Consider the following 24,702-nt stretch of genomic DNA (forward strand, 5'->3'; position numbering starts at 1 on the left):
TTGTACTTGGGTATCAAAATACTGAAGTATTGGGAAACAGTCTACTGTTTTTCTAAGTCTTGAACTTCCATGTTTCTTTTAGAGAGTTAGTGAAATACTTTTGCAAGCTTTTATGAAGCTGCTTGTGTTTTTTTATTCTGGCCTTTATTTTACATCACGTTTTATACTTTATTTCTCTTCATCTCTGATTAAGTGCATACCCATTACTATTAAGATTATTCCTATTGTATGGTATGTATTTCACATAATGGTGGAAAGCCTGCTGGTTAAGAGGGAATAAATTTAAACTGAAGGGATCTAGTGGAGCATGCTAGGTGGGCCGCTGAGCACTCAACTTGGCCTGCACATTATAATCAAAGCACTTTGGTCAGCTGGTGCTGTCGTAAATATTAACGACTCATGGGCAGTCCTACAAGTCTGTCAGTGCTGTACTCGCTCATTCATCAGACCAACTCATCTGCAAATCCATCCCTGGCAAGACTCTGCTTTATCTGAGCCCACCAGTCCACATCTCCAGCAGCTCCAGCAATTTCCCCCTCTTCCTCTCCTCCTCCCCGAAGCTCACACCTCCTTTGGCTGTAACCCACTCCACTGTGCGGCTGCCAACGACTGCAATGAGTTCCAAAATCCCTAAAATTGATCTTTTCATCCAAGCCATATCCTTTAGAAATAGGCTAGTCAAAACACTCCGCTTCCTGCACCTGCTGCCTTTCTGACATTTCCAAACCACGCAGGCCTTCTCTTTCTCTACATGTGCTTTGACAGTTGACTGCTTCCTTTACTGTACACTCTACTGTATGTTTGGATTCCATCATGAGCCAGACTGCCTCTATTTGTTCATCTCTAAGACTTGATCTCAGCCCTGCCCCTAGCTCAACTGTCACTGCAAATAAGAATGTATGCCCAGCTGACCTACAAGGTTAAACAAACCTAAATAATGAAATAATAGTATTGCATCACTGGCCGTAGCAACATAATGAGAGCATTATGATAATTAAACATCCTAATAAGCCTGGGTCATATTTAATCTCTTTGAGCTTGAGGTCAACAGATGTGGAGGATGCCTCATCATAGAAATTCCACTCATAGAATGAACACAACTGCTTCATGTGAATATTCAGGTTGTGATTATCGTTCTCTTGAGATTTTAAATGTAATTTTCCTTTATACAGTTTTAGCTTGTAACTTCTGTCAAGGCTGATCTCACTTTAACAACACATTTCTGTTCGTCGTCTGTATGTTGTCAATTTTTTGAATTCACGTTTGAATTTTTTTTGTGTTTTCCAAATGCAATTCATTGTTACAAATGTTTGCTTCAGTTGCTTGTCATTCCCTGCAAACATATGCTTAACTCTGATTTTGGTTGAGTTGGGAAATATTAAACTTCAGCGGCAGAATGACAGACCAAAAGAGTGAGTAGTAATTAACACCTACAGTATAATTGATATTTATTTAATGTGAAGGGTCGCTTGTAGTAATCAATAACCTTGAAGAGATTTATGAATTATCACCTGAATCTGCAGCTCTCTTGGACTTTACAAACCTTTCTTGGTTTACTCTTGCAGCTCTATTGTTGCTTTCGGCTGCAGCAGCCAGCTGTTTTCAGGGGGAAAAGCTGCTCCACACAAACCATAGTTGAGCATTTAGCAACTAAAGAGTTAGGTATTAGAGATGGAGTAGACCAAAAATGGAGATAAAAGGGAGTAAATACTGAATTTACTTTCGCTAGATGGCCCGAAACACGACTCAAAATGAATGCAAATGGTAACTTGGATGGGTTAATAACCTACTGTCTGCTAACTTAAAAGTTGATAATATGTAAATATTGTCTTCACAACTCGCAAAATTGCAGGTTTAAACAGACCACCTTGTTGCAAAAGATGCCTTAAATACATTTTACATAGCAGTGAGAAGAGTGAATCCCCCAAAGATGGATGAATTAATGAATAAGGAAGCTATTTATAACATAAGTATTGTAAAGAATAACAAGGATTATTATTTCAACCACAATCATGAAGCCCTGCTTGACCCCAAACTTCTCATCAGTGTATGCTTTGGTCTCAATGTTGCTGCAGTACACTTTTCAGCATTGAACCACAAAATACACTAATTAAAAATGGCCCGTTCTAAACAAGATCATACTCATTAGTGATGGGTGGCTATAGGCATACATATATTGTTCCTGATTTTATCTGTTTTCATTGATTGTGTGTGAAAACAGTTGTGTAAAATGCATGCCCATATTTCAACTAGATGCTTCCTAATGGCAGGTTGCCCTCAAATATAATTCCTGTTTTCATTGGTGCTACAACACAAATGGATGACTGAATTACTGTTATTACATTACTAACAGGTACATTTGGGAAACCCGGTCCACTCTAGTTTCTCCAGTTCTACGCTGTGGCAGCTGTGGTGTGGACAGACAGATGATGATTAAAATTAATATAATCAAACACAGATCACATACACAATGACCCACATCTGACACACACGCATACGTTATAGTACATGTGCTAATATACAACACACACACATGCTGGTAGGCAAGTCTAGTGTGTGTCAGAGTGTGTGTATTTGTTGTATATTATGAGGTCAGTCATTAGTGATATTGGTTCTCAGCAGCTGTTGGTCTGCTCTGTTTCAACAGCAGGATACAGGATTGTGTGTGTGTGTGTGTGTGTGTGTGTGTGTGTGTGTGTGTGTGTGTGTTTGTGTGTGTGTCAGTGTGTGTGTGTGTGTGTGTGTCAAACACTTTTCGAAACAGAAACACTGCTGCATTCTACGATACAATACAACTTTAACATCACACACAAGTGTCCACCTATCACAACACCTTCATCAGCAGATGACTGCCGTTCGTCATGGAATTTCATTTTCTTATATATTCATAGGTGGTTTTACAAGTTGTTGCGCTACTTTACTTCTCCCAGAAAGTCTTGTTTTTATTTTTGTATTGGTTTATGACAATACCTTTTACAAAACAACTAGTTTTAATTAAATTCAGTTGGTGATGTTAAACTTTGCCCTTATTATTAAAATGTTGAAAACCTATATGAAATAAATTGTGGAATATAGAGGACGCATTAACAATATACATCCCCACTGAATCACCTCCACATCAATTAAAGTAAATTATTACTGCTCTCGGCTTCCTGGTTGAAATGAGCCAAATGTGAAATGTTCATGGTGGTTATAACCATTAAAGTGGGTGGGTCTGTGAGTAGACCTTCATTTTTTTGCTGCTGAATAAAATTAAAATGCATTTCCAAAAAACCTAATTCAAGATTAAAGATGAACAATTCCAGACTTAGATTTAAAAATGACTGCGTTTCCAAAAATTGACAGGGTGATACAGTTAAATAGTTTCTTGGGTCCGGAGTCCTCACAGGGTTCACTGGATTTAATCATCACACAAAAGACCATATAACGTTTCAATTAAAATTTTATTTTCTGAAAAAGCTACAATAGGACTATAGAGTCAGCATCTGAGTGCTTCAGTGGAACTAGCTCCACATATTGTAGTTTTTGCTGGAGATAAGGCTAATGTGGTCCTTCTTGGGGGAAGTAAAGGATCTATGGTAATTTCCTGTAGAAATAGCAGCTTCAACAGGCTGTAGCAGTTAGTGAGATAGATGGTCCAGGAGAGAGGTGGGGAAACTACAACTCAGCATTTTTTACTTTATCTATTAGAGCGGTAATAGTGCATGATCAAGTGCGGGACACATTCACACATACTCTCACTAACTCTCTCTATGTCTTCCTCCCTCTTCCTCCCCCTCTCTCTCTTTCTTTCTGTCCATTATGTTGAGTAATGGGTGCAGAGATTCCAGTCCATCCAATACTCCCTGTCCCTCTTAAAGGGACACACCGAGCTCCACGTAATTGTCCTGCTGGTCTGTTTGATGTAAAGTGAGGAGGACAGAGACACCAAATATGTCTGCAGGGTGCAACAATGTTGAGTTATACCGTACAGTTATTATCCAAAATAAAGAGTTACCTTTTAGAATGAGCCATAGACATGACTTTTAGGACATATACCTCACCAATATGACTTCTTCTTACTTAGCTTGGCTTAGCATTGTCACACCTTACTGTAAATATTTAATTTGCCTGTGCCTTGAATAGACGTGGTCTCAACTATGTATCTTTGACACAAAAATCTTTAGAGTTGTAATACCCATGGTTATCATTGTAACAGCAAACACTCGTTAAGCAGCTAATTTGTTAGAAATACAACAGAAGATACTGGTGTCCCTATTTTCAGTGCAACCAAACAAACTCACGTTGTTTTACTGTTATAAAGAAGTCAGGCAAAAATAATTGCAACCTCGATCTAATTTTAATGGCAGGAGTAGTTTTCAACACGACAGCAGGGCACAGTAACAGGAGTTGATTATCTTGCTCACTGTAGTTGCTCCTTCTTATAAAATTGCTCCCAGTCATATATAAAACTGATCCACTGGCAAACAAATGCCAAAAAAGACCATTGTCATGTTTTGTAGAGACACATTTGCGGTTAGCATTAGCTCTGTGACAAATACATTGTGTTTTCTGTGACTGCTTCACAATAAAAGTCAGCCTTGCCATTTCAACACTCAGCCCAAAACAAAAGCAGAAGTATGGGCCGCTTTCGTGCTGCTCTCCGGTACAGGCAGCTGCGGACCAGGAACCAGGGTGAGCCTAAATGAGATGGAGGCGGCTGCCCGGATGAAGAGAAGCCTTGCCCGGTCAGGCTCCGAGATAATGTTATCTTCTGCCTTCTGCTTAGAAGTGGTACATTTACAGCTCACAGCAACTTACTGTAATACAATATAGTGCCTGGCTTTTGTTTTGTGTCATGGTGTTGTGAGTAGGCATACATGTTTACCAGTTTTTAAACCAGCCAGAAAACTACCCTGGTTCATTTGAATGATTTGTCTTCCTCCTCTGTGGGTGAAAACATATTAGTCACTGAAATCATGTGGTTTGTTTACAGTAATCTGGCTGGAAGGAAAACGTAGCCACGAGTATATCTCGAAATGAAGAATCATTAACTCAATGGAGCTGATGTAACTAAGCTTTTCTGTGGAGCAATTTCAGAAGAACAAACATGTACTGTATTGATCCACTGCAGTTATTTGTAGCTCTACACAGACATCTGTTATCTATCACTCCTTTTATAGCAGAAGAAGAAGAGTAGCACCTGTCTGATTGATAGATAGATAGATCAATAGATAGATAGATAGATAGATAGATAGATAGAGGGAGCGACAGACAGAAAGAGAGAGAGAGAGAGAGAGAGAGAGAGAGAGAGAGAGAAAGAGAGAGAGAGAGATAGGTAATTGAGTAAAACACAGGATGAATGGATCAACAGACAGACAATAGCAATAGGCAGATATAGAGACTGTAGTTATGTTGAGATGAATATGAATCCTCTCCAGTGAAACAACAGAGAATGCAACAATTAGTCTAAACCGGGTATGGGATTTGTGCATGTGTGTGTGCGTCTGCACTTTTTGCATGATGCCAACTAAATGCTGTGTGTGTGTTTGTTTGTCAGTTACCCCAGTGTGCGTAAGTGGATTAGAAACAATGAGTGCTCTGTGATGGAAAAACAATAGACTTCCCTTTACATCGCTCCCTCTCTCCTTTTGTTCTACCATCTCTCATACTCAAATCCAAAGGGGCTTTATTGGCATTAAAGTTTCAATAACAATGTTGCTAAAACATCAAAATACAATTTTTCCAGATTTTCGGACAGGAGGACTTTCTCTCTCTCTCCCCTCTCAGTCTTTCCAATTTCTGTATAATTCCCATCTAAACAGTGTGTGTGTGTGTGTGTGTGTGTGTGTGTGTATGTGTGTGTGTGTGTGTGTGTGTATGTGTGTGTGTGTGTGTGTGTGTGTGCGTGTGTGTGTGTGTGTGTGTGTGTGTGTGTGAAAGAGAAAAATAGACAGAGAGAGCAGTCCAGTGGTTATTAATCAGTAATTAGTGCTCTGTGATGTGTTGAGGATTAATTTACAGATTCTTCTATCTCCCATCTGTTAGCCACACACACACACACACACACACACACACACACACACACACACACACACATACAGAATATATGGAGGCACATGCATAACCATATGAACACACACACGAAGCCCCTCTATCTTTGGGTAATAGTCTTCTCTGATTCCACGGTGTGTTACACTGATCTCTGATCAGTCTGGTCCAGCTGGACTCAGCCTCCCTGCGGCTGCATAACAGAATCATCCTAAACTCTTTCTCAGACGATAAGCAGCGTGTCGCTTGCAGACCCATGCAGCCTCTCTGCTACATCCTTGTTTCTCTGTGGGAACACTTAGAGGAGGAAAGAGCAGAGTTTCAACTAGGTCTCCATTTACAGCCACTAACATTATCATTAGTTTGAATGCACTGGTGTTAAAGGTTCTTTCATTCGCCACCTTGGTGCTGTCCCTGGAATTTTGTTGATAAAGTTTGTACTCTTCTCATTGTTTATTAACGGTGGCTTTTACTGTGATGCTAAATATTCAGTTAATTTTCCATTGACATTAGTTTGACAGATTAATCTGAAAATTCAGCACTAGATGAAACAATAAATAGCTCTTTTCCAATTTCAGAGTTGTACGGCTACATAATATGTGTTTACATGAATCCTAAATTTGTCTTGATGAATTCATGATTTTCTTCATATTTTCACAAAAGTTGCATTATTCTCAGTACATAGAGAGAACAATATAGTCACCACATACAGTATGTGCGACATGACTGTACACGACAGACAACAAAAAGAGCTGCACCTCTTTGCGCTAATGATTCTGAACACTGTAACATTACACACACAAGAAGAAAAACCACATGCAGCATGAGTTGCCTTTTCTTCTCTGACAGAGGGATCGGGGCTGTCACGTCATTGGTCAAGAACAGCACTGCACACAGACGGCCTCAAAAAGCTCAACATGATTCGCCTGCCGTGTCACAGCTGTTTCCATGAGAAGGAGGCCGTTTCCTGCTCAGCCTGCCAACGGCTCTGCACTCACCTTTCACTGGAAATGAAATGATTTCTCAGTGGTCGTCGCTTACAATGTGAAACGGCCTCAAAGAGAGGTGAGGCAGTGCTGAACACTGAACTCTCTTGTCGACACTCAAAGCGGACTTCTGACACTTGAATGAATTAATGTGAGGGTAAGATGTTTTTTTGCAAAGATGAAGTAACCATTCAGTAAAGTAGGATCTGCTTTGATTATTTAATTCAGTTGAAAGCTCTGAATCAAGCAAATAAAACCCAAAGCAAAGTCTTATTTTATGAATGGGCTGTCTTCATTTCAGTGTGAGTGTGTTTTAGATTATTTGCAAATGCAAAGCTATCATTCATAGCAATATCGGAAACAATGTATAGGCAGTCCCGTATTAATTACCTTGTTCAAGGGCACCTCAACAGCGTATTTACAGCTGGCAGACAATGGTCCTACATTCTCTCGCTACATGTATTATCCTCTCAACAAAAGAGAGCCCGAGTGAGGCGTTGCTCTTTGTAATGAGAGCTTCTCCAGAGTAATGAAACTTGTCTGGAACAAAGAAAGCGGTTCTAATATCAAACTGTGTCCCATTACCATAATAACTGACTTTCTATTGGCTGAGAAGGGGAACAGTCCAAACCTATGGTTTTGATAACTACCTGGAATTAATGTCCAGCACAATGGAGTGCAGGCAAAGGAGGAAAAAGAAAAGGTGGATGGGGTGGCGTGGGTGGTGGAATTCATGTCTTTACAAGAGAGGAAGAAAACACATAACAAAGGGAAAAGGGTGCTGGGGGGGGATGGGGGGGGGATAGGCTGGATGGTGAGGAGGAGGAAAGGCGTCATGGTACAGAGATGTTTCTACAAAAGGTCTCATGTTGAGAAACACTCGTTCTCCCTCACTTTCTCCCTTTCCCCCTCATTGTCCCTCCACAGGACAGAGGAGGGAGGGGGGGGGGGGGGGGGGGGGAAGGAGAAATGACATTTTCATTTGTTCTTTTAAGGGCTCCTTATTATCACCTTTCAAGAGAAACCCTCTCTTTCTTCGTCTCTCTCTTTTTCGTCTCTTTCTTTTTCTCTCTAGCTTCCCAACAATAGATTCAAATAGAAGTTTTTATACTCCCTCACTCTCGCTTTCTCTCTCTCTCTTCCTATTCCCTGTGTCTCTCTACCTCTCTCTTCCCCATCTTTTGTCCCCCCCCCCTCTCTCTCTCTATTCTGCAGAATAATTGCATGGCTGATTAATTATAAGGGAATCAGTAAGAGTGAAAAGAGGAGTTGGCATTTCAACCTACAAAGAGAAAAGAGCCCTGCATACACACTTGCATGCACGCTTGCACGCACGCGTGCGCACACACACACACACACACACACACACACACACACACACACACACACACACACACACACACACACACACACACACACACAGACACACAAAACCGCCAACAACAGGTTTTTACCTCTGCATTGTCTTGTACCAGGATGTTTTGTCTCCCAAACACACTCACTGTCACGCACACATCTGAAGTGATTTGCATTTACAATAAATTACATTTACACTTGCATTTTTAGCTTATTTTTGTTTTGTTTTAAGTTCTCCAAGCTGTTGGGCCCAAACAATAGGAACATATCTAAATTCCTGAAGTCTTCATCCTTTTTCATTTGGCAATCTCTCTCTTCTGGTAATTTTTATGTTTCTGTTCCTACTTACCTGCTGCACTGAGACTTTGATCACATACTTTTTTCCCCCCCGCTGACAGTTCAATGACAAGAGCTGTACAGAATGTTTGAGATTTGACTTGAAGCACCCAATTGTGTTTGTGTAGGCACACAGAATGGCTTTGGAAAAAGCTTTTTTTTTTTTTTTTTGTTAAACTTTCACATCTTCAACTCAGGGTTCAGAATTAGCAGCAACTACCAGCCAAATGTTGGTAAAATATGCAATTGGCTGGTAGATTTGCTTCACTCACCAGCCCAAAAAACAATGGTAATCTATTGAGTGGCTGGTCAAACAAAGGCTAGTGAACATTCACTAGCCATTTGGCTGGTGGATGAAAAAGTTAATTTTAAACCCTGAGATCATCTTTTAGGGATTTTTCTCTGGAAGACATTTCTGAAAAGACATTTTTTGGGTGCAAAAATGCAAGTTTAGCATGGACAGAAAGACAAAATTAAGAGAAAAAAAGGATCAAAGTTTAAATTTAGCCAGTTCATTGTGGACATTACAGTCTGAGTATCTGCAGTTGGTTCTCTCGTGAATATTCATAACCAGATCCTGGCCAGTTGGCAGGTTACCATGAGCTGTGCTCCATTTGCCAAGCCAGTCATCAACACTAAAACTTTATGATCATAGCATTGCATTAGGGAGGACTCGGCCTGTACGAGAAGTATAATTCTGTCCACCAAGGACTCATCACATTCTTTTGATAATGTGTTTTTAATCAAATCCCTTTATTCACTTTTGTCAATTAATCTTCAAATGCCCTTAAGATACTTTAATATTTATGATATTACCATAGTCATAAAGGTTTGTATGGCAGGTATACAACCGTTACCAATACTTCCACGGTTTGCAGCCTCCTTCGTCTTTCGGTTGTTACAATCTGCTCCTGCAGCTAAAACATGCTGGGACCAGATTATCTGACACTGACAAAAATTCAAAGCAGATGTTTGAGTGTGGTATAAAAAAAAGGCCTACGTGGTGTGGATGGGAATCTCCAAACTCCGGATGACTGTTTACCTCTTAGCTTTCTCTCCAAGTGGATCAATTCCAGAGAATTGATGGAGTTTTTCGCTGCAGATTGATGTTGTCGATGTTACTGCAGAACTTCAGATTCTGGGGAGCCCTAAATATCCCCCAGTCTATCCCTCTGTTCCAGTTTGTTGTTGTGCCTCGAAATCAGCAGCTTTAGCAGCATAATTTGGGGCACAGATTGTAAACATCCTATGACTCATCATTGGGTCAAAACCAGGTTCTACTCTGTTTTCTATTTTTTTCTTTTCCTCCTTTCTCCACTATTTATAATTCCTGCTCTGTTTTATTGTCTGTTGGTTTTCTGTTGGTTTTAACGCAGTGAAATCCTCATCATGCTGTGTGTGTGTGTGTGTGTGTGTGTGTGTGTGTGTGTGTGTGTGTGTGTGTGTGTGTGCATCTTACAGATACGTGGGTTTGTATTTGCACATGTGATTTTGTACATAAGTCTGTGTTTGTATGCGTGCATTAATACCTGTGTAGTGTATGTGTGTCTCTTTTTGCATTTCTTTAAGCTTCACATGTATGTGTGTATTTGTGAGTGTGTCTGTGCACACGCAGTCCATGATGTGATTTGATCAGACACCAATAAGAGCAAATCTCATTAACATCAAACTGCTTTAGTACTAATCAGGTTACCGAGAAACCAGCCAGCCAATGGCAGCTACTAATGTCATTAAGTCGAGCAGTGATTGGATTGGGATCTTATTTCAACTTCCTGACGGCTGCCAGCGTTTTAATCAATAAACACAAACGCGGTGATGTCACAGTCTGTTAGAATGGCGAGGCGGTGATGTCACAGCTCATTAAGATCGTAAAGATGGTGGAAGGGATGAGCAGAGCGGATTGAGGTGTTTTAACATATAGTCGATTCCGAGGAAACTCCACCTACATGCTGAAAAGAGAGTGTGTTTCTGCATATAAGAATTGTGAAGAGAAAGAAACACAAACGCAGCACATCTTTCATGATAATTACATGGTGTTGGCAAAGTAGAGGGAAATGCATGATTGGAAAGAAAAAGAAGCAACAGTGGAGGGGGGAAGGAGAGACTGTGAAGAAGGTCACATGAAGCAATGGATGTATGGGGGATGGAGAAATGTACGAGAGTTCCAGGGCTTTATGAATCTACTCCATAAACACACAGAGACGACAGGAAAAAGAAGAGGGACAGGAGAGAAATAACAGAAAGAACAGGAAAGCTGATGCACTTTATGGACTGCTGATGCCCTGAAATACTTCTCGCTTTGATTGTTTTTAGAGAATTGATTTTAGTTCTATTTATTCTATATTTAAAGGTTTTTTTTTAATCATAGGCTAATGAATTACTACCACTGTCATATTGCTGTTCCTGAGAGCGAATTTCGTTCTCCGTGTGTCTAACATGCTGAAATTAAATTGAAATTGAAATGAATTGAAATATCTGGTGAGAGGTCAGTCTTTGTCTGAACACACCTTATGTTTTGGAGTCTACGTGTACAGTTGGCTCTGTGAGACTGTTCTTAGGCACAGCAGTGCTTTAAACGAAATGCTAACACCAGCATGATCACATTCTCACAATTACAATGCTAAGACGCTAATGTTTAGCAGGTATAATGCTCACCAGCTTAGTTTAGTGTATTGTGATGGGAATATTATTAGTTTTGCAAGAATTTGAGTAGTATTGGACAAAATTAAATTTTGACCTCATAATGGTGCTAGATGGAAAATCAGAGGATCAGCAAAGTGATTACACTGGAAGGGGATATGAATATAACATAAGATAAACCTTTATTGTCATTGCACAGAGACCCATACAATGAAATTGTGAGTGCCACAACTGAAGGTGCATTAGAGATAAAAACAAGATAAAGCATAAATAGCTAAAAGCAAGAATAATTTAAGACATAAAACACTTAGGACAGGACAGATAAAACATTGCACATGATGTATGATTATTGTAATATACTGCACATGTTGTATGATAATGATGGCAAGTTAATGGTATGATAAAACGACATGGCATGACGGATCAACAAATTCATTAGTACAGACAGTCATCCTTTGGGAACCATGAGCGTCTGCACAAAATGTTTGTGTCCAGTAGATGCTGAGAGTCAAAACTTTGACTTGCTGATTGTACCACAGAAAATTACTTTAAAACACCAAAGTCATGTGGCCCATAGATATCTGTACCAAAGCTCAAGGTAATCCATCCAACAGTTATCTAAAATGTCAACCTCATGGTGACGAGAAAGAGGGAAAGAGAGGAGTTAAAAAGGTAATTAGGATTTATTCACTGGAAATCATGAATGTCTGTACAAAATCCATCCAAAAATGTGGAGATATTTCAGTCTGGAACAAAGTGGTGGACAAACAGACAGAGTTGTACCTGCCTGCTGAGATTTTCATGCACCTTGCAGGAGCGCACACAGCGTAAAGTGAAGACTACCAGACACTGTAATGATTTCTGAAGTCTATAGTTAATGAACATTTAGAGGCATCAATGTCTTGTTAGTGGTAAAGTAGCGTTTTGTTGTTTTTCACTTTGTTTTTAAGCATTTCAGACAGTTTTTATTCTGGAATGAGGTTTTTTATTGCAGAAAAATTAATGTCAAATTCACCAAAGTCGATGAAAGAAAGTATGTTGATAACACCATTTGATTCCTATCATGGTTTGATTTCATAGTAATGCATTATTTGGTAGAACTGATTGAAGCTGCCATGTAATGCATGCAAGCAAGTCTCTGTTATTTCAGTTTAGGTCGTTATTAAATGCATGAAATTTACACTGTCGAGCCAAAATGACCGCTTTTGATTCATAGATCTCTAGAAATAAAGTTACAATGTGGATGCATTATTTTGCCAAGGTATATTTTATTACCCTCCTTTCTCTACATTATTCGGCAGAAAGGATTTTGTACCTGCTGGGATTTGCCTCCCTGTGTTATTTCAGCCAAGAGATGAGTGTTACATAGAGGTGCACGCAAATCTCAGCGGGCATGCACAACTCGGCGTAACACTTGCAGCATGGCTAAAAAAAATAAAAATAGAGGAATGGATTGAAGGTTGGAAGGGGGATCAAGGGAATCATCCATGCCTAAACTTTGAATTGCTTCTCTCAGTCCAACACATAGTTTGAGCAGTTTTATATTAATATTTCAGCAAGAAAATTACTACAGTTCTAGAAATTAATTAGAATAACATTCAGACTACTCACTCTTTAGAATTAGTTCATTAACTCTGTGCAATAGATTAGCTGTTCTGGATAACCGAGACTAAATAATCCTCTATGCTGGTTTTATAAACTGAATGCAATTTTATACACGACGGGGCACAAAATGGCGGACTTATCGGGCCCACTTACTGGACCTGTGGCATTAAGTTAAAACAAAGCATTCTAGACAGTTTAATCCATTTAACCTGGCCAACATTGTTGTGGGCACTCCATTCAGTGTTTGATTCTTGATTCTCTCCAATCGTCTCTATTTAAAGGCGCCGCCATGCTCCTGTCTCTCTCTCTCTCAGTCTGTCGCTCCCTTTTTCTTTCTCCCCCATCTCCTCCGCCTCAGATCGATTGCGAGGGCGAAAAGCTAATGACCCATCTCAGCAACCAATTCACTCAGCTCTGCCACACTCAGTACCTGTCTAAACCTATGAGAGGAGAGGAGAGGAGAGGAGAGGAGAGGAGAGACAGTTTCACTTACTCTGTTTGAAAGAAATAAAGACAGTGAGAAAGACTTGAAAGAAGACTAAGACTAAGTCCTTTATCCAACAGAACATGCTTTTACTATTCCCAACCTTTTTGGCTGTTGACCCCTTGAAGCAGGGTCTGATTGTGACCCATCAAATATGTCTGAGCTGTGATCAGTTTAACCAAAGATTAATTTTCCTTCTAAACCTCCTATTATCTGAATATCTGCTTCTTTCCTGTTCCATAAATCATGTTATGACTGCCTAGATTCATCTTCCAGACTGGGAACCACTGGATTAGTCTAAAATAAGGATAACCTGTTACCGACATTTCTGAAGGCTTTTAATTTGAAGGATTTAAAAAAAAAAATTATGCTGGACCTGTCAATTACTAGAGACTGCTGCTCCTCTCAGCCACAATTCTGTACACTCAGGCTCATAAACTTTGGCAATTTGGAAATATTTGCATTTATTTCTCTGCGTTCTCATGGACTCACACTCATTGATGATTTCCTGAACACAATGATTAAAAATGATCAATGCAGCGCAACATTTTCATACACAAATGGTAATTTTGTTACACTGAAAACAATGTTTCCCCACCTCTCTGTCTCTTGGCCTTCCTCACTTTTTATCAATCTATCTATCTCTCTCTGCCCCCACCCTTAAGTTCAGCTTCAGTGCCTATCACATCTAAATTCATTAGTGCCTCAAGAGATGTGTGTGTGTGTGTGTGTGTGTGTGTGTGTGTGTGTGTGTATGTGTGTGTGTGTGTGTGTGTGTGTGTGTATGTGTGTGTGCATGTGTGTGTGTGTGTGTGTGTGTGCGTGCGTGCGTGCGTGCGTGCGTGCGTGTGTGTGTGTGCATCATCAGTGCTAAATGATTATAAAGCATAGTTATTAAAAACCATAATTACCATGCCTGTAGCAAAAACACTCTGAAACGAATTTACCTCCTCTCCTCTCCACAGGCAAAGACACACACACCAACACACAAATACTTGTAATGTACATGTAAGCACACACATTTACGGTGACACACAGAGAGACATGCATGCACAGGGAAAAGCTACAGGACACACACACACACACACACACACACACACACACACACACCTCTCCTCTGGCAAGAGCATATTTTTACACAGGCTCCTAAGCTTGATGTAATTTTTCATGTTCTCTGTCCTCTCTGGCCTGCTGTGAATGCCAATTATAAACCTCATGACCCAACGTTTGGTACTTACCCATTCTTTATACTCCACGTGATCCACAGGGGAGACACATCATCTATTCAAAAAGATGTTGATGTCACAAAATCTGTTTTAAAGTGCTCATATTATGCTCATTTTCAGGTTCATAATTGTATTTAGAGGTTGTACCAGAATAGGTTTATGTGGTTTAATTTTCAGAAAACACCATATTTCTGTTGTACTGCACATTGCTGCAGCTCCTCTTTTCACCCTGTGTGTTGAGCTCTCTGTTTTAGCTACAGAGTGAGGCATCTCACTTCTGTACCATCTTTGTTGGGAGTCGCACATGCGCAGTAAGTATGGCTAGCATTATAACGTGTGTTACAAAGTGACGCACGTTTGTCACAGAAGTAAAGGCTGGACTACAATAGAGTTGTTTGGAGCAGTTTGTGAACAGTGTTTTCTCTGGAAGATGGTAAGTCCCTTACGTGGACTTTGGGCTTTTTCACTTTGTAAACCTATAACATGCACAAAAAGATATATATATAACACAATAAAGGAAAGGGGGAAAGCCAAAAAGCATAATATGAGCACTTTATATCAATATTACAACAATAGACTAACAACACTAACCTTTGTAAAAGACTGAATGTGGTGTTGAACTTGGAAATCATTAGATTAGCTTAGCTTTGTAGAGGAGGGAAAAAGTGACACAATTAACCACACTCAAAAAAAAGACAGTATAAGCAAATGAAATAAATGGAGGTGTTATTAAAAGAAATTAGGACAGTGATGAGAGTATTAGGGCATAAGTATTAGGGTATTAGGTTGTAAATTTTATTCTACACTTGTACATACATGTACATTCTTTTTCATCCCTCTAACTATATTTTTTTCAGTAGTTGTTCTGGCATTTTTTATCTTTGCTATCTTATTTTATTTTATCTTGTTTTTATCTCATTCATTATTTCTTATTATTTTTTTCTGAATGTGTGTCAGTGAGTATGTGTGTATGTCCTTGTAACTTGCTGCTTGTAACAGAGTAATTTCCCAATTTTGGATTAATAAATCTATCTATCTATCTATCTATCTATCTATCTATCTATCTATCTATCTATCTATCTATCAACCATTAGGAAAAACAATAATCTGAGATTATAAGAATTAAGTCACATGACAAATAAACGATAATATTCATAATATATTGAGAATCAGGTTGTCATTTTTTTAATGAATTTATTTTAAGGTTACTTCAAGAGCAAAATGTTATGCATGTCATGCTCAAAATATTTTTGACTTTGAATATACAGTATATTGACTTTATTCTCAACATTTAAAATGATTGGCCCTAGTACTCCATTGTATGAGACAGGTTGTCAAAGATCTTGGTAGACAGAAATGTATTACTATTCTTCTCTTAACGTTGGATTGGTAGTGGTGTTTAAGGTCACAGTTTGGTTGATGTCCAGCATAATTTCCTGTTGGGTCAAAATGGTAAGGTACATTGATTTCTTGTATACCAACTGCTACACAAAATGTATTTAGTATGACAATCAGTATATACTGTATGTTAGCATGTTATGGAATTGGGACATAGATGTGATTTTCTGCTTCCACATTTAATCAATTCAATTCGCCAGAGGGAGATTCCAACGCAGAGAATGTCTGTCCAGTTATGACATCGATGCCAAACTACACTCCATCCATCCAGCTTCCACACCCACTAAGAATCACCAGGGATCTAGAACCTATCGCAGGTGCACACAAGTGCACAAACGCATTCAGTTGATGTGACATGTAAGAAATAAGAAGTAAGAAAAGGTCTGTTTCTTAACATTACAGTGCAGCAGTCATTGGCTAATTTAACAGTACAATTACAGCATCTTGAGCGGAATCTGTCTAAACTGGTTGATCAAGCAGTGCAAAGAGCCACCTGATACATGGAATTATTTCAATAATGCAGTTTTATATGTTGACTCTGGCATCTGATACTCTCTTACAAATACACACACCCAATTCCCATTAACAACCCTGATTTAAAAGTTGCTGCCAAGCTGTCCAAGACAAGTGACACAAGTTCAGGTCAGTCAGGTTCTTAGTCACATTACTTAAAGGCTCCTTCGCTGTAGTATTGTACCAGTACCAGATTTGTAGTTATTACACACTCAAACAAGAGTAAGTACTGTAAGTACATAAATGTTCTTGTCTCGTACCTCAATTTTTGAGTGTGTACAGGTGGAGTTTTTGACCACTAGTAGCGCTGCAGTAGACAGCAAGCAAGGAAACATTAATGTAAACAATGCAGAATTTAAAAGATTTTATGCATTTTGCTGAGTAACACTGAATGTAAAATAACAACAAGAAAACTCAACGGGGCACCTTTAATGTAAAAATTTGGGTGGAATGAAACAATTTTAATTTAGTTCTGCGAAAACCCTATGTGTGATATGCATGTATGTTCTGCCCGCGCATGAGGAAAACAATGTGTACTATTTTTACTTGTAGGTGTATTTGTACTTGTGTAAAACTCCCTGCAAAAGAAGACAAAGAAGCCTAAACAAACCGTGCCAATCATTTTTTCAGGCACTGCAAATTTTTTCCTGTTTCAAATACAAACTGACAAAACTTCACTAAAAACCGTTCTGATAAATACTGAACAACCACTGAGGTCACTCTCACTGAGTCCCTCTGTCACTGCTTGAAAATTCATAACTGGCAGAGCAGAAGCTGATTCAAGCCAACTAGAGCTAATGCGGCTTTTGCAAGAACTACAGGCGATGGTCTACCCATGAGTTTCAGAAATGGTGAATTGATGCTTCTAAATATCTGCTTTTGGGAATAAATAAAAACACAGCGCTCTGCTATATTCTTTTCTGCTTAATTCTGACTCCTGCAGGCTCAATGTTTTTGGTTTATCTGCTCTAAAACAGACACAACGCTCACACACACACTCACTCCCACCATCAACCTGTCGATACCAGCTGGCAGATACACCTGGTTCACCGGCATCCGCCAAAAAAAGGGAACATTACCATAGCAACCACATGGTGTTGGCCTGGCATGGCGGGCATTGTCATGGTAACAGCAGAACAGACAAGTGGGCAGTGCCAGACTTATAGGCCAAGCTGGACCAGCAACACACACACACACACACACACACACACACACACACACACACACACACACACACACAAAGCTTCAAAGCTCCATTCAACAGCTACTTCACTCCTCTTAAGTAATAATCTCTTAAGAAAATTAGGATGTCATTCAGTGCCAGTTTTGTCACTTTCTATCTCCCATTGTTTTACATCAACCTGTAGCCAGATTATGGATGCTTTAATTTCCTGTATCTGCTGGTCTTAACTGGAAAATCCTCTTTAGCTGCGCCAAAATGCAACAAAACCGAGCACTGATCTTGCAGATTATCACTTTAAATCAGGTTCACAGCTTTTAGTAAAGTCAGGCACTGGACAAAAACACAGCCAACTGTGTCTTCCTTGGCTCAATCTGTAAGCACTGTGAGAAATAATCACTACAGTCGAAGTGTGGACTAACCCTTTCCCCTCGTTGCTCAGCGCATGGTGCATGGATGGGAATAATATGAAGTGGCCAAGTCATTAAAAGCTGTGATTAAGACATTTGAACAATTTGCACTACAACACACAATGTGGTAAAAACAACAACAAAGGAGACAAGAACTTTTTCAACATGTTCAACAACAATGCCACAGAGACTTTGTGTTCTGGGTTAAATTTAACATTCTTGGCCATGTCTTTTGTCACATGGCTTCTGTAGGCATGCACATACATTGGCAGAGAGGCACAGGATATCAATTTGGAAGCAAACGAGCAACAGGCTTATTGGTCAAACTGCAGTGTCTCATCATCTCCAGTTATAAGATATCACGCTTGCTAGGAAATAAATCATTTTTCCAGCTTCATGTATCACCAGTGTAATGCAAGCAAACCAAATGTGCAAGGCCAAAGCAGGTTTATGGTACACAGCTTAGATGCGTTTAAATGTGGTTTCATTTTAGGAAGGTTTTTTTGTTAACACACATGAGCTCAGCTGATGAGATGCAGTTCAGGAATAGCATTAAAGCTACACAAGGTGAGCTTTTCTTTTTTGTTGGCAGACAGAGCAAGATGGTATTCCTTACACAAAAGTTTTTTTTCTTTTTTTTTTATGATAATTGGTGGCTTCATCTGAACCTTTTCTTGGCCGAGTGTCAGGTCAGGTTGCCTTCAGACACATGTTTCCTTCAGCTACTTGCTGATCAACTCTGTAATCTGTCTACACCTGCAAGCACAATACCCACTGTTACACTGTGTTGAAGGATGAGCTGAAAAACCGGCTTCAAGTATGTTTCTAAGCAAGTATGTGTGTGTGTGTGTGTGTGTGTGTGTGTGTGTGTGTGTGCGCGCACTCCCACACCAGGTTGCATACCTCAGACCTGAGTATGCACACAAACTTTCTCTCCCTATCTGCCAAATATTTTATTTTGAATATAAACACACACACTCACACCCACAGCACTTTCCTACCATAGCGGCAACCTTGAGACTGAACACGAACATGCATATCTCCCGCACACAGACCCCAAATGGTTTACAGTAACTCTGTGTATGTGTGTTAACGTGGAGCTTTGCCAACTCAGTCTACAAAAAGCACCAGTCCTTTCCTCTCCTCTCCTTTTCTCTCCTCGTTCCAGAATATTTTATCATTGAGAAGAGTTAGAAGGAAGAAAAACATTGAAATCGGTTGAATAAATAATACAACCTGGTTCATAACTGTTCATATTTCCAGAGCCACAGCCTTAGTTAGACTTCAACTTGGACCAGAGTCAGACACAGGTCACGAAATTTAGAAACTTGAGACTTGACTTGGATCTGGCTGCTATGAAGCTTGACTCACTTGAGACTTGAAAGTAAAGGCAATTAAGTTTTAAGTTTGGACTATAAGATGTTGAAACAATAAAAAAAAAACTAATGTGGGAAATCTGTAGCAGGAAAAGTTAACCCTCTCCTTCATTTCATGTTGTTTATGGAGGAGGAGAACCAGAATGCCACGGTGTACATTTTACGCTGAAGCATAAATCACGCTTTAGACTTGCCTCAACAAACGTAGAGCTTTTGGTCATTGGACTGAGCAATCAGGTTCAATCTTGCTGCACAGCATGTGGTTTTGATGTGGATCTGCTGAAATATCTGTTAATGTAATAAATACCTTTCTGCTCTCTGAAAAGCAAAATCCCTTAATTGAGTCTGAGAATGAATGTTGAATGTTCAATCAGTGTTTTTCCAAAGGTGCACTGGCACGTGACCTTTTCTTCATGCCTGCTCAATAGACTTTTTCTTTATTTCTATTTATTATTCTTTTTGACCAGAAGGTATTTGCAGCATTGTTCTGTCTTTATTTTTTACTTTTCGCTTTGGTATTCTGGTTTTATTCTTCCTTTCCTGTATTTGCTGTGCTTTTTAGGCTTTTGGCCTTCAAAACATGTCTACATATTCACCTTACACTTTTTTCATCCTCTTTATTTTTTCTCTTTTTATTTTATTCTTATGCTGTGCTTTCCCCAAACACTATTTAGATATGACTGACAACAGATAATCAGTGCTAAACCTACCTGCCTTTTTCTGTCACATCTGTAGAGATGGTAGGGAAGGGAGAGATTTTTTTTAAAGCTTCTTTGAATGCGTTCATCAATGTATTTTTTCATGTCACATCTTTTTCATCATTAAAGAGTGCAGGCTTCACCTCATAAAGCGGCACGCTGCTGAGACAAAGGCACTGTGTCCTTTTCCAAAAATAATTTTAGGTCCAGTGTGTTGCCTGGGGTGAATTTCAGCCCTCAGTCATACACATTAATTCTCGATAATTCAAACTCACCAATATATACAATACAAACACACACACACGCACACACACAAACACACACACACACACACAGACACACACACACACACACACACATGTAATTTAATGTACCTACACCTTTATTTAAAGCTGCACGAATCAATAAACAATGGATCAAATGACTGTGTATTGTTCAGCTCATTGCTTTGGTTTCCCCGCCCACAACTTTGAGTTTAGTTCTCTCATCAACCTCGTTTCCAACTGCAGCAGGCAGCTGTTTTCAGCACAAAATACTCTGATAAATCCTTTGTACACTTCCTGCTCAGCACCAAACAGCAGGCAGACAAAGTTAGTGATGGCTGGTGAACATAGTGAAGCATTTAGCAGGTAAAGAGACACATATTTCCCTCAGGTGTTGGTAGAGACCAAAAACAGAGCTAATAGTGCGTTCCATTTGTACTCGGAAGTCAGATTTTCCGAGGTCAAAGTCGGAAACACACCCATTGACCTCGGATGTCCGAACTCGGAATTCGGACAACCACTGAGTACCCCAAGCTCAAAATCCAACATGGATTCCCCGTGCATCAACAGTAGTGAAAGTTGTAGTAACATACAGTTGTTAGCACTTCTGTCTTATTTGTGTCTCACTAAATCAGTCGTGCACACAGTCCTGTCCAACTTTTATCTGTGGATATGTTGCTTTGCTGTTTGTATGCACAAAAAAACAGCGTTAACAGTGAAAACACACCGGGCGTGTAAGCGTCGTGTATAGCTGCGTAGCGCAGCTATTTTTATTTCGCCGCCCATGTTATCCAATCTGTCCGTTCATACAGGGCGTGTAGCGTCCGCTTCGGCCCGCATGCTGCATTGATCATTTCGGCGTCACCTCTATTTCTTGTGTGAGACGCGATCGTATGTGTCAAACCAGGCAGGTAATCACATACAGGAAGAACACAGTGCAGCAGGATACTTTACAAAAATAAAACATTTAAAAAAAATAAAACACCTAGGTTCATGGTGATTTTGGCTGTCTTGACTTCTCACAGCGAGACACGGAGGGAGAGACCGACGGACAGACAGATAGAGTGACAGACACACACACACACACACACACACACACGTAGGCTACAATTACCACAGTTTTCCTCACTCATTCTATCTCTTTCTATCGGAGAGAGAGAGAGAGACATACGCCCGGTGTGTTATCAACTGGTATTGCTAATCTGACTTGTAAATGGAACGCATTCAACTCGGGTGTGACGTCATTCCCTGCTTCGCTTCCGAGTTCCGAGGTAAATGGAATGCACGATAAAAGGAGAGTACATATTGCTGTGTCTCTTAAATGTGTAAATCAGCAACTAAACATGTAACCAAAACAAGTTCATTTTAAGATAATACTATGTCAATGCTGAATTTACAGGGGGAAAAAAAATATTATTTACGCTTTAATTTCCAGTTATTTAAATTCATTGCCATAGTCATTGATCTTGTTGTTTTGACATGTTCAGCCATTCAACCATCATTAACACTTTATTTTTACTATATTAAACTAGTTGTATCTCCATTTAGCATCCATCTTTAGCTATATATTGGTTTGTTTGGTATGTCCTGCTGTAATTTTTTTGCTCTAATCAAGTGCGTTCATTATTCATTTGTTGAAGCCCCTTTGTGCTTTCTAGATTTTGTCAGATCGTCTAGTCACATTTTTTTCTGTTCAAATCTGAGGGCAGAATCCCAGAAACATCCAGTGTCAAGTTCTCTTTATAACAATTTCATTCAATCAGTTTTTTATGTGGTGATTCAATTATTGAAAGATTTGTTTGCATGAGAAGAACATCATATTAACAGAGTGAAGGTTGCACCTTTACAAAAATCTAAATTAAATTAATGTTTCTATTCAGACTGTTGAAGGCAAAATCAAAAGAGATGACCTGGAATTTTGCTTGGTCCTCCTCTTTGTTTTTCTTTTTTTTAGTAGTCAAGATCAGAGACAATACTACGTTTTTATTTCCTTGGGCGATTGAATGTTGTATTACTACTCAATATTTGACCTTTTATTAATTCATTTCTATGACAAATTTTCACAGATGTTTGGCTTCTTTATAAAGTCTCTGACCTTAATGTTCCCACAAATCTCATAATCTGTTTAATAAAATCAACGGATCCTTTCATTCAGCTTTCCAAAAGTACCTGAAGAAAGATGATAAAGTCAGTCTTGGCTTCTCCGTGTCTATCTCTATTTTCAAATGAAGCATATGACAGACAGACAGTGGAGGAAGAAGAAGTTGCCCTGCTATAACAGTTGAGGATGAAATAACAGGAGATAGATAGATAGACATTTATTGATCCTTTCGGAAATTCATCTTGCACCATACAGCTCATCAGATACTGTAGACAGACAGTCAACAGACCGCAGAAAACAGACAACAACAGGACCACTAAACCCTCCCTCCCTCCCGCACAACAACAATACACAACACCAAATATCTCTACATTATAAAATAGTAAAGTGCAGTATCATTAGCACCAGTGGGCTATCAATAGTAAGAGTCACAGAGCTGTCAATCAAACAGTGGTCAGAGGGACACTAGAGACACAGAGCTGTATGTATTGTATAGTATCACCTGTGTCTGTGAGAAAACAAGACTAAGAACCTATGCTATGCTAACATGCTGATGTTTACCAGGTATACTTTTAGCTTAGCATGCTAACGGCACAAATGTTTTCATTTATTTTTCAGCTCTCACTACGTGAGCCCCGTCTCTATGCGTAACGTAGAGTTTTTCCTGCGTGTCTCTACGACGTGTAACATTAGCCTGCCAATCAGAAACATTATTAGATCTTGGTAGAAGCATGCTGCATGCTGATTGGCTCTACTGATGCTAATGAGATTTACTCCTGAGGTATTGAAATTTAGTATCGAAGGACGAGGCATTTGTTCGATACTCGATACTTTAGAGGAAATTCGGTCGGTGCCTAAAAGGGATTGAATGCGGTACCCAGCCCTAACTATGACAGGTTAGATTGCTGAAAATTGCATGCACAGGGACAATGTACCTGCATCAGGGTAGAATGGGGTCCATATGGTTCCAAATAAAAGATATATTTATGCTTGCTGTCCATTTCCAGCACATGGATTTTTTCCATGTGGATTAACTTTCTGTCTACCAGATCTGTTACTACACAGCAATGATTACCTGTCATGTTTTTCTCAGCTGGCTTTTGGCACCTGCAGCCATATAAGTGTCGCAACATGATAGTTTTGTTCTATGTGAGGGAGAAAAAAGCGATGGTGGGAGAGATACAAACATCTTCAAATCATTGCAGACCAGACACACCCTGTGAAAGACGATGTTTGGTACAAAGGCTTCTGAAAAAGAAATGCAGAAAGTAAAGAAAATGCTTTCATGTTATCTAAGTAACAACATCTACTTTGAAATTGACTTCAGCACGTCTGTGATATGTTGCACTGAATAGAAGATCTGCCATTAAGAGTGAATATTTTCTAAAAGAAAAAGTTTTTAAAACAGCTGTTGAACACTTAGATATTTGGACAGGACGACAAAGACATTAATGACTGTAAATCGAGTCATAGCCACTGTATATACCCATGCAAAATCATTTCTAGGTATGAATTATAGGTATGGTTAGATGATTTCAGCCCAGTGTACACAAGCTTCCAAATGTAAAAGTTGCCTGGATCTATGCATACAAAAGTATGATGTGATAGCAGTGTATGAGTAAAAAATAACTGCAAATAACAACCTGAAACCTGCAGCTTTAGCAATCACAACAGTGAGTATAGAGGTATACAATACCAAATTCATATTTTGAAACAAGGTAGTAGCATTAGTGTGATATTTGGTGACAGGGCACCCAGGTTTATTTAAAGGACACTTCAATTTACTGTTAGGACAGTCAGAGAAAGACCATAATTACAAGCACACCAACAATCCAGCATAGCAATAAAGCTAATATCTCTGCAGAGACCAACCTTTGCCTGTGTGAATTTTCTTGTCTCTCACAGCCAGAAACTTGGGAGAAGATATTGTTCACACCTTTTATGTGGGAGAGACGGCACTAAGAGAGACAAATCACACTTAGAGGATAAACAGCGGTTCCCTGCTCGTACATTTTCATCCACACCACATATTTTTGGCTCAGCTGTGTACCAAAATCAAAACATCTATTTTGTCTTTTTGGCAAGCGCCTGTCATAATGT

The 24,702-nt window shown here is 39.4% G+C and overlaps 1 long non-coding RNA gene across 1 annotated transcript; it reads left to right on the top strand.

Moving 5' to 3' along the window:
- LOC118493895 lies at positions 1-21,212 on the top strand. Its single transcript, XR_004895953.1, has 3 exons — positions 1-10; positions 1,863-1,870; positions 21,097-21,212. It is a non-coding gene; the product is annotated as an uncharacterized LOC118493895 (long non-coding RNA).
- The last annotated feature ends 3,490 nt before the right edge of the window (positions 21,213-24,702 follow it).

The sequence above is a fragment of the Sander lucioperca genome, chromosome 19, assembly GCF_008315115.2.
Source record: "Sander lucioperca isolate FBNREF2018 chromosome 19, SLUC_FBN_1.2, whole genome shotgun sequence".
NCBI lineage: Eukaryota > Metazoa > Chordata > Actinopteri > Perciformes > Percidae > Sander > Sander lucioperca.